The sequence below is a fragment of the Oncorhynchus keta genome, unplaced genomic scaffold, assembly GCF_023373465.1.
Source record: "Oncorhynchus keta strain PuntledgeMale-10-30-2019 unplaced genomic scaffold, Oket_V2 Un_contig_4232_pilon_pilon, whole genome shotgun sequence".
In the NCBI taxonomy this organism is placed as follows: domain Eukaryota; kingdom Metazoa; phylum Chordata; class Actinopteri; order Salmoniformes; family Salmonidae; genus Oncorhynchus; species Oncorhynchus keta.
Window position 1 is genome coordinate 8,232 of NW_026287658.1, and position 10,213 is coordinate 18,444.

The 10,213-nt window shown below is 47.9% G+C and overlaps 1 long non-coding RNA gene across 1 annotated transcript; it reads left to right on the plus strand.

Moving 5' to 3' along the window:
* The first annotated feature begins 8,207 nt into the window (after positions 1–8,207).
* On the plus strand, positions 8,208–9,388 carry LOC127924529 (uncharacterized). The gene is made up of 3 exons (XR_008118092.1): positions 8,208–8,546; positions 9,075–9,140; positions 9,174–9,388. It is a non-coding gene; the product is annotated as an uncharacterized LOC127924529 (long non-coding RNA).
* The last annotated feature ends 825 nt before the right edge of the window (positions 9,389–10,213 follow it).

Here is a 10,213-nt window from a genome sequence, read left to right on the forward strand (position 1 = left end):
GTGTTGACAGGGACGTGCCCAGGAGGAATGGGTTTGTACCGTGGTGTTGACAGGGACGTGTCCAGGAGGAATGGGTTTGTACCGTGGTGTTGACAGGGACGTGTCCAGGAGGAATGGGTTTGTACCGTGGTGTTGACAGGGACGTGTCCAGGAGGAATGGGTTTGTACCGTGGTGTTGACAGTGACGTGTCCAGGAGGAATGGGTTTGCACCGTGGTGTTGACAGTGACGTTCCAGGAGGAATGGGTTTGTACCGTGGTGTTGACAGGGATGTGTCCAGGAGGAATGGGTTTGTACCGTAGTGTTGAGAGGGACGTGTCCAGGAGGAATGGGTTTGTACCGTGGTGTTGACAGGAACGTGTCCAGGAGGAATGGGTTTGTACCGTGGTGTTGACAGGGACGTGCCCAGGAATGGGTTTGTACCGTGGTGTTGACAGGACGTGCCCAGGAGGAATGGGTTTGTACCGTGGTGTTGACAGGGACGTGTCCAGAGGAATGGGTTTGTACCGTGGTGTTGACAGGGACGTGTCCAGGAGGAATGGGTTTGTACCGTGGTGTTGACAGGGACGTGTCCAGGAGGAATGGGTTTGTACCGTGGTGTTGATAGGGACGTGTCCAGGAGGAATGGGTTTGTACCGTGGTGTTTGACAGGGACGTGTCCAGGAGGAATGGGTTTGTACCGTGGTGTTGACAGGGACGTGTCCAGGAGGAGTGGGTTTGTACTGTAGTGTTGACAGGGACGTGTCCAGGAGGAATGGGTTTGTACCGTGGTGTTGACAGGAACGTGTCCAGGAGGAGTGGGTTTGTACCGTGGTGTTGACAGGACGTGTCCAGGAGGAATGGGTTTGTACCGTAGTGTTGACAGGACGTGTCCAGGAGGAATGGGTTTGTACCGTGGTGTTGACAGTGACGTGTCCAGGAGGAATGGGTTTGTACCGTGGTGTTGACAGGGACGTGTCCAGGACGAATGGGTTTGTACCGTGGTGTTGACAGGAACGTGTCCAGGAGGAATGGGTTTGTACCGTGGTGTTGACAGGACGTGCCCAGGAATGGGTTTCTACTGTAGTGTTGACAGGGACGTGTCCAGGAGGAATGGGTTTGTACCGTGGTGTTGACAGGACGTTTCCAGGAGGATTGGGTTTGTACCGTGGTGTTGACAGGGACGTGTCCAGGAGGAATGGGTTTGTACCGTGGTGTTGACAGTGACGTGTCCAGGAGGAATGGTTTGTACCGTGGTGTTGACAGGGACGTGTCCAGGAGGAATGGGTTTGTACCGTGGTGTTGACAGGGACGTGTCCAGGAATGGGTTTGTACCGTGGTGTTGACAGTGACGTGCCCAGGAATGGGTTTGTACCGTGGTGTTGACAGGGACGTGTCCAGGAGGAATGGGTTTGTACCGTGGTGTTGACAGGGACGTGTCCAGGAGGAGTGGGTTTGTACCGTGGTGTTGACAGGGCCGTGTCCAGGAGGAGTGGGTTTGTACTGTGGTGTTGACAGGGACGTGTCCAGGAGGAATGGGTTTGTACCGTGGTGTTGACAGTGACGTGTCCAGGAGGAATGGGTTTGTACCGTGGTGTTGACAGGCCGTGTCCAGGAGGAGTGGGTTTGTACCGTGGTGTTGACAGGACGTTTCCAGGAGGAATGGGTTTGTACCGTGGTGTTGACAGTGACGTGTCCAGGAGGAATGGGTTTGTACCGTGGTGTTGACAGGGACGTGTCCAGGAGGAGTGGGTTTGTACCGTGGTGTTGACAGGGACGTGTCCAGGAGGAATGGGTTTGTACCGTGGTGTTGACAGTGACGTGTCCAGGAGCAATGGGTTTCTACCGTGGTGTTGACAGGACGTTTCCAGGAGGAATGGGTTTTGTACCGTGGTGTTGACAGTGACGTGCCCAGGAGGAATTGGTTTCTACCGTGGTGTTGACAGGGACGTGTCCAGGAGGAATGGGTTTGTAGCGTGGTGCTGACAGGGACGTGTCCAGGAGGAATTGGTTTCTACCGTGGTGTTGACAGGACGTGCCCAGGAATGGGTTTGTACCGTGGTGTTGACAGGGACGTGTCCAGGAGGAATGGGTTTGTACCGTGGTGTTGACAGTGACGTGTCCAGGAGGAATGGGTTTGTACCGTGGTGTTGAGTGACGTGCCCAGGAATGGGTTTGTACTGTGGTGTTGACAGGGACGTGCCCAGGAATGGGTTTGTACTGTGGTGTTGACAGGGACGTGCCCAGGAATGGGTTTGTAGCGTAGTGTTGACAGTGACGTGCCCAGGAATGGGTTTGTACTGTGGTGTTGACAGTGACGTGTCCAGGAGGAGTGGGTTTGTACCGTGGTGTTGAGTGACGTGCCCAGGAATGGGTGTGTAGTGTAGTGTTGACAGGGACGTGCCCAGGAATGGGTTTGTACTGTAGTGTTGACAGTGACGTGCCCAGGAATGGGTTTGTACTGTGGTGTTGACAGGGACGTGTCCAGTAGGAATGGGTTTCTACTGTAGTGTTGACAGGGACGTGCCCAGGAATGGGTTTGTACTGTGGTGTTGACAGGGACGTGTCCAGTAGGAATGGGTTTCTACTGTGGTGTTGACAGGGACGTGTCCAGGAGGAATGGGGTGTAGTGTAGTGTTGACAGTGACGTGCCCAGGAATGGGTTTCTACTGTAGTGTTGACAGGACGTTTCCAGGAGGAATGGGTTTGTACCGCGGTGTTGACAGGGACGTGTCCAGGAGGAATGGGTTTGTACCGTGGTGTTGACAGGGACGTGTCCAGGAGGAATGGGTTTGTACCGCGGTGTTGACAGGGACGTTTCCAGGAGGAATGGGTTTGTACCGCGGTGTTGACAGGGACGTTTCCAGGAGGAATGGGTTTGTACCAGCGGTGTTGACAGGGACGTTCCAGGAGGAATGGGTTTGTACCGTGGTGTTGACAGGGACGTGTCCAGGAGGAATGGGTTTGTACCGTGGTGTTGACAGGGACGTGTCCAGGAGGAATGGGTTTGTACCGTGGTGTTGACAGGGACGTGTCCAGGAGGAATGGGTTTGTACCGTGGTGTTGACAGGGACGTGTCCAGGAGGAATGGGTTTGTACCGTGGTGTTGACAGGGACGTGTCCAGGAGGAATGGGTTTGTACCGTGGTGTTGACAGGGACGTGCCCAGGAATGGGTTTGTACCGTGGTGTTGACAGTGACGTGCCCAGGAATGGGTTTGTACCGTGGTGTTGACAGGGACGTGTCCAGGAGGAATGGGTTTGTACCGTGGTGTTGACAGGGACGTGCCCAGGAATGGGTTTGTACCGTGGTGTTGACAGTGACGTGTCCAGGAGGAATGGGTTTGTACCGTGGTGTTGACAGGGACGTGTCCAGGAATGGGTTTGTACCGTGGTGTTGACAGGGACGTGTCCAGGAGGAATGGGTTTGTACCGTGGTGTTGACAGGGACGTGTCCAGGAGGAATGGGTTTGTACCGTGGTGTTGACAGGGACGTGCCCAGGAATGGGTTTGTACCGTGGTGTTGACAGGGACGTGTCCAGGAGGAATGGGTTTGTACCGTAGTGTTGACAGTGATGTGTCCAGGAGCAATGGGTTTGTACCGTGGTGTTGACAGGGACGTGTCCAGGAGGAATGGGTTTGTACCGTGGTATTGACAGGGACGTGCCCAGGAATGGGTTTGTACCGTGGTGTTGACAGGGACGTGTCCAGGAGGAATGGGTTTGTACCGTAGTGTTGACAGGGACGTGTCCAGGAGGAATGGGTTTGTACCGTGGTGTTGACAGTGACTACTGACAGATGAGACTAAGGAAATGATACTAGTGTCTATACAAAATGCACAATAAGGACATGCTCAACTAAGAGCATTTTTACCGCAGCAAGTTCAAACCTGGTTTCAAAAGAGACGTCTCACCCTGTTGTTACTGCTGAAAATACGGCATTATTTTACTGTAGTTCATTTGTAAGTGATGGTCAGCTGTGTTTTCATACCAATGGAGGAGATACGGGGCTCCAGGTGATTAGATGGGGTGGTCACCAGGGGAGTATTATTATTTACAGAGAGCAGCATTAACATTCACATTCTGTCAGATGTAAATTACACGGAGTGGCACCGCAATTAAAATAAAATAAAAACTGGTTGGCGTGGTTACAGGGAAACGTGCGCCATGGCAACCCGTGGGGTAGTACCCGTGACTACCATAGCAGTCAGACGTGACCGCGACCCAGTTCCAAAAACGGTACCCTATTCCCTATCTAGTGGTCAAAAGTAGCGCACTCTAAAATAGGGAATAGGGTGCCGTTGGGAACAAGCCGTGTGGGTGTTCCATCCCACGCAGTGTTACCTAGCAACGGCAGCTGTGGAGTGTGTGGAGGTGTACGGAACACAGCCTTGACGACGGAGAACCTGTTGTTCCTTTATTCCTTGATCATGTGTATTGACGCAGCCTTACATACAGCGGGTGAGATGTCACAGCTACTGTAGTGTAACAGTATAACTTCAGACCGTCCCCTCGCCCATATACCCGGACGCGAACCAGGGACCCTCTGCACACATCAACAACAGTCACCCACGAAGCATAGTTACCCATCGCTCCACAAAAGCCGCGTCCCTTGCAGAACAAAGGGGAACCACTACTTCAAGGTCTCAGAGCGAGTGACGTCACCGATTGAACCGCTATTTAGCTAGCCATTTCACATCCGTTACACTAGCAGTGGTCAGACGAAGGAAGAGACCAGAGGACGATAGCCTGAACAAAAGGGTTGACGACTACCCATTAGCCATCATAGAAACCTACATAGCATCCTACATCTAAGACAAAGTCCTTCCTTCTTAGGTCCTAAACGGACCTTTCAAATGTTTTTTTTTTTAATACACATTGTTTCTGGACTAACAAACTTGACTTCCTCTGTAGCATTTTCAGGTTGACTGAAGGGAGTCAGACCACAGTTTCACAAACAGGTAAAAGGAGAAGTAAATGAACAAGAAGAACATTCCTTCCATGACAACGCCTTTCACTTTTTTAAACTCTTAACCGCTCGGTTACGTATTCTAGCATGAACTAGCCTGAACACCCAGGCTTGAGGTTGGTTCTAGTTCTGGTTCGAGGCTGAACATCAAGCAGGACAGTTGTAATAGTTAGAGACGTGAGGCCGCGGTGAGGGAATGGCAGGTGGCAGCGTCGAGGTGATGTTTTGACGTTCGTAGCAGTGTTACCCCCCCCCCCCTGGCACGGACCATTGCTGACGTTTGGAGGCGGGGGCCCCCCTTTGTCCAGCTCAATTGACGCTCCAAAAAGAACTTGGCCTTAATTGGTTTCAATTGAAGCCTTGGGCCTGCATTCACCTGGGCTGTGTTTACACAGGCCGCCCAATTATTGGCAAAAAGAGCTGATCTGATTGGTCAAAAGAGGAATTAGTAGGGAAAGATCATAATTGGGCTGCCTGCGTAAGCACAGTCAAAGCCTCTCAGAGTACGATTGTTGATCTCAGATCAGTTTTGTCTCATAGAGCATAATGAATATGATGACTTGGCTGGCTAGAGAGGTCAGAATAATTCAGTAATCAGGCAATACGATGCCGTGTTGAAAGGGGGGGATCTGGTCCTAGAATAACACTCAGAGGAATATATTCTATTGGTACCTGTTGGTGTAGTCCCAGGAGCTGACTGTAGCGAACCCGACAATGGAGAACCCCGTTCACATGGATGTTGTAGGCCTGAAGGAGACACGTGGGGAGAGAAAGTAGTGAGTATAGCTTCGAACTGAGCTGAAAGACGACACAAAAAAAGGGGGTCTGCCACGGTACAGCCTGTTGTGAATCGATTGATTTGGCAGAAGAAGAAAAAAAAAATAAGAAAAAAAAACTAAAACTGCTGTTGTACTCATTGTCTGAACAATTACTTGCTTACTGTAGTGCATTCTGGTATTTCATGACCTTATATTTAATGAATGATTGTACATCACCACTGTGGAGACGTTTGCTGGGCAGTAATGATCTGTTTTGAAGCAACGTTTCGGCGTTAAACTAAGCATAGAGTTTGTAACCTCTCCACAAGAGAGACTTATCGACTTGTAGTTTGAAGGAGGAAAACAAAACACTGTAGATACATCTAATTCAGGAGGGGAGAACTTGTTTACAGTTTCACTTCTTATATCAAAACAACAACAATTGATCTGCCTTGAAGTTCAATCAAGCAGCACTTCCTCCACACTGAGGGGGGGGGTGGTGCTTGTGATGCTCGACTCTTACACTTCATTTTAAATCATGGAAACTAGGCGTGCATCCGAAATGGCACCTTATTCCCTATTTTAGGGGGCACTACTTTTAACTAAGGCCTGTAAAGGGGTCTGGTTAAAAGTAGTGCACTATATATGTACACGAGGTGCCATTTGGGACACAGCCTAGGCTGAAGTGTTGCTGCTTTGGCTTAAAACACAAACACTTCTCACTTTCAATTACATCGTGGATACCAGTGTGAACACACACACAACACACACACACACACACACACACACACACACACACACACACACACACACACACACACACACACACACACACACACGCACACACACACACACACACACACACACACACACACTACATCTTTCACCCACACAGACAGTGTTTATATTATGCCGTGGCCAATAACACAGTGTTATGAATGAAAGATGAATGTGTTTCAAGGCCAGAAGTTGGACTTGTTTGCTCAACTTCCCTGTTTCGTTGGCTCCTCCTACGCAACAGCAACAGTTTGGGATCAACAACAGCCAGTCATGTGATTGAGGTCAGAAGTAGGGTCTAATCACCGGCAGGTGAAGCTAATTCGAACCATTACTTTGGAAGGCTTCATTAATATGGACCATTTCTTCTTGGAACACTGAACTGTTTGGTATGATAACCAACCACAGAGCCAACCCCTGCCCTCTCCTTCGCCAACCCCTGCCCTCTCCTTAGCCAAAACATATCACAAGAATGCCTGTACATAGCCCATCTGTAAATAGCCCAAACAACTACCTCATCCCCTACTCTATTTATTTATCTTGCTCCTTTGCACCCCAGTATCTCTACTGGCACATTCTTCCACTGCCAATCTACCATTCCAGTGTTTATATATTGTATTTACTTCGCCACCATGGCCTTTTTTTTGCCTTTACCTCCCTTATCTCACCTCATTTGCTCACATCGTATATAGACTTATTTTTCTACTGTATTATTGACTGTATGTTTGTTTTACTCCATGTGTAACTCTGTGTTGTTGTTTGTGTCGAGCTGCTTTGCTTTATCTTGACCAGGTCGCAGTTGTAAATGAGAACTTGTTCTCAACTGGCCTACCTGGTTAAATAAAGGTGTTCTCAACTAGCCTACCTGGTGAAATAAAGGTGTTCTCAACTGGCCTACCTGGTTAAATAAAGGTGTTCTCAACTAGCCTACCTGGTGAAATAAAGGTGTTCTCAACTGGCCTACCTGGTTAAATAAAGGTGTTCTCAACTAGCCTACCTGGTGAAATAAAGGTGTTCTCAACTGGCCTACCTGGTTAAATAAAGGTGTTCTCAACTAGCCTACCTGGTTAAATAAAGGTGTTCTCAACTAGCCTACCTGGTGAAATAAAGGTGTTCTCAACTGGCCAACCTGGTTAAATAAAGGTGTTCTCAACTAGCCTACCTGGTGAAATAAAGGTGTTCTCAACTGGCCTACCTGGTTAAATAAAGGTGTTCTCAACTGGCCTACCTGGTTAAATAAAGGTGTTCTCAACTAGCCTACCTGGTGAAATAAAGGTGTTCTCAACTGGCCTACCTGGTTAAATAAAGGTGTTCTCAACTAGCCTACCTGGTGAAATAAAGGTGTTCTCAACTAGCCTACCTGGTTAAATAAAAGTGTTCTCAACTAGCCTACCTGGTTAAATAAAAGTGTTCTCAACTAGCCTACCTGGTTAACTAAAGGTGTTCTCAACTAGCCTACCTGGTTAAATAAAGGTGTTCTCAACTGGCCTACCTGGTTAAATAAAGGTGTTCTCAACTAGCCTACCTGGTTAAATAAAAGTGTTCTCAACTAGCCTACCTGGTTAAATAAAGGTGTTCTCAACTAGCCTACCTGGTGAAATAAAGGTGTTCTCAACTGGCCTACCTGGTTAAATAAAGGTGTTCTCAACTAGCCTACCTGGTTAAATAAAAGTGTTCTCAACTAGCCTACCTGGTTAAATAAAAGTGTTCTCAACTAGCCTACCTGGTTAACTAAAGGTGTTCTCAACTAGCCTACCTGGTGAAATAAAGGTGTTCTCAACTGGCCTACCTGGTGAAATAAAGGTGTTCTCAACTACCCTACCTGGTTAAATAAAGGTGTTCTCAACTAGCCTACCTGGTTAAATAAAGGTGTTCTCAACTGGCCTACCTGGTTAAATAAAGGTGTTCTCAACTAGCCTACCTGGTTAAATAAAGGTGTTCTCAACTGGCCTACCTGGTTAAATAAAGGTGTTCTCAACTAGCCTACCTGGTTAAATAAAGGTGTTCTCAACTAGCCTACCTGGTGAAATAAAGGTGTTCTCAACTAGCCTACCTGGTGAAATAAAGGTGTTCTCAACTGACCTACCTGGTTAAATAAAGGTGTTCTCAACTAGCCTACCTGTTTAAATAAAGGTGTTCTCAACTAGCCTACCTGGTTAAATAAAGGTGTTCTCAACTACCCTACCTGGTTAAATAAAGGTGTTCTCAACTACCCTACCTGGTTAAATAAAGGTGTTCTCAACTAGCCTACCTGGTTAAATAAAGGTGTTCTCAACTAGCCTACCTGGTTAAATAAAGGTGTTCTCAACTAGCCTACCTGGTTAAATAAAGGTGTTCTCAACTAGCCTACCTGGTTAAATAAAGGTGTTCTCAACTAGCCTACCTGGTTAAATAAAGGTGTTCTCAACTACCCTACCTGGTTAAATAAAGGTGTTCTCAACTAGCCTACCTGGTTAAATAAAGGTGTTCTCAACTAGCCTACCTGGTTAAATAAAGGTGTTCTCAACTAGCCTACCTGGTTAAATAAAGGTGTTCTCAACTAGCCTACCTGGTTAAATAAAGGTGTTCTCAACTAGCCTACCTGGTTAAATAAAGGTGTTCTCAACTAGCCTACCTGGTGAAATAAAGGTGTTCTCAACTAGCCTACCTGGTGAAATAAAGGTGTTCTCAACTGACCTACCTAGTTAAATAAAGGTGTTCTCAACTAGCCTACCTGGTGAAATAAAGGTGTTCTCAACTAGCCTACCTGGTTAACTAAAGGTGTTCTCAACTAGCCTACCTGGTTAAATAAAGGTGTTCTCAACTAGCCTACCTGGTTAAATAAAGGTGTTCTCAACTAGCCTACCTGGTTAAATAAAGGTGTTCTCAACTAGCCTACCTGGTGAAATAAAGGTGTTCTCAACTAGCCTACCTGGTGAAATAAAAGGTGAAATAAATGTAAAACATTTTTTTTTAATGCAATGCAGACTCATAGACAGAGAGCCTCTGGGAGTGCATCAATTCAACAACACAGTCCGGAACTATACGGTGTATGAAATGAAAACAGACTTCTGGTTCTGTGACTTAAGTCTGTCCAGGGACCCCTGACTAGGCAAACTGGAGACCCAAGGACCCCCCCCCCCCCGCCCATCATATGCATATATAACAAATAAATACATCACGTATTGTCAAATCAGGTGAATGAAAATGTCAGGTAGAAGTTAAACTTTAATTTTTTTGATTTGACAGAGTGTCATTACTTTGACCTTCCCACAGGTTACTGGAAGAGGAAGTGTAATCTCTAACAGCCTATTAGCTCGCTTTCTGAAGACTGTCTGGGCCATGTGTCATTATTTTGACCTTCCCACAGTTACCTGGAAGAGGAAGTGTAATCTCTAACAGCCTATTAGCTAGAAAGGTAAGATGGTGGCATGTGAAATTTTGTTTCAGTTTTGAAGAGGAATGTCCTGCAATCTCTAACAGCCTTTAGCCAAGGTAACATGGTCCCAGGAAGACTTGTTTCAGTTTTGAAGCTAATGTCCCAGGCCCAGACCATTTTGCCAAGCAGCTGGTCCCAGGCCCAGACCGTCTTCAGAAAGCGGCTGGTCCCCGGCCCAGACCGTCTTCAGAAAGCAGCCGGTCCCAGGCCCAGACCGTCTTCAGAAAGCGGCCGGTCCCAAGCCCAGACCGTCTTCAGAAAGCAGCCGGTCCCAGGCCCAGACCGTCTTCAGAAAGCAGCCGGTCCCAGGCCCAGA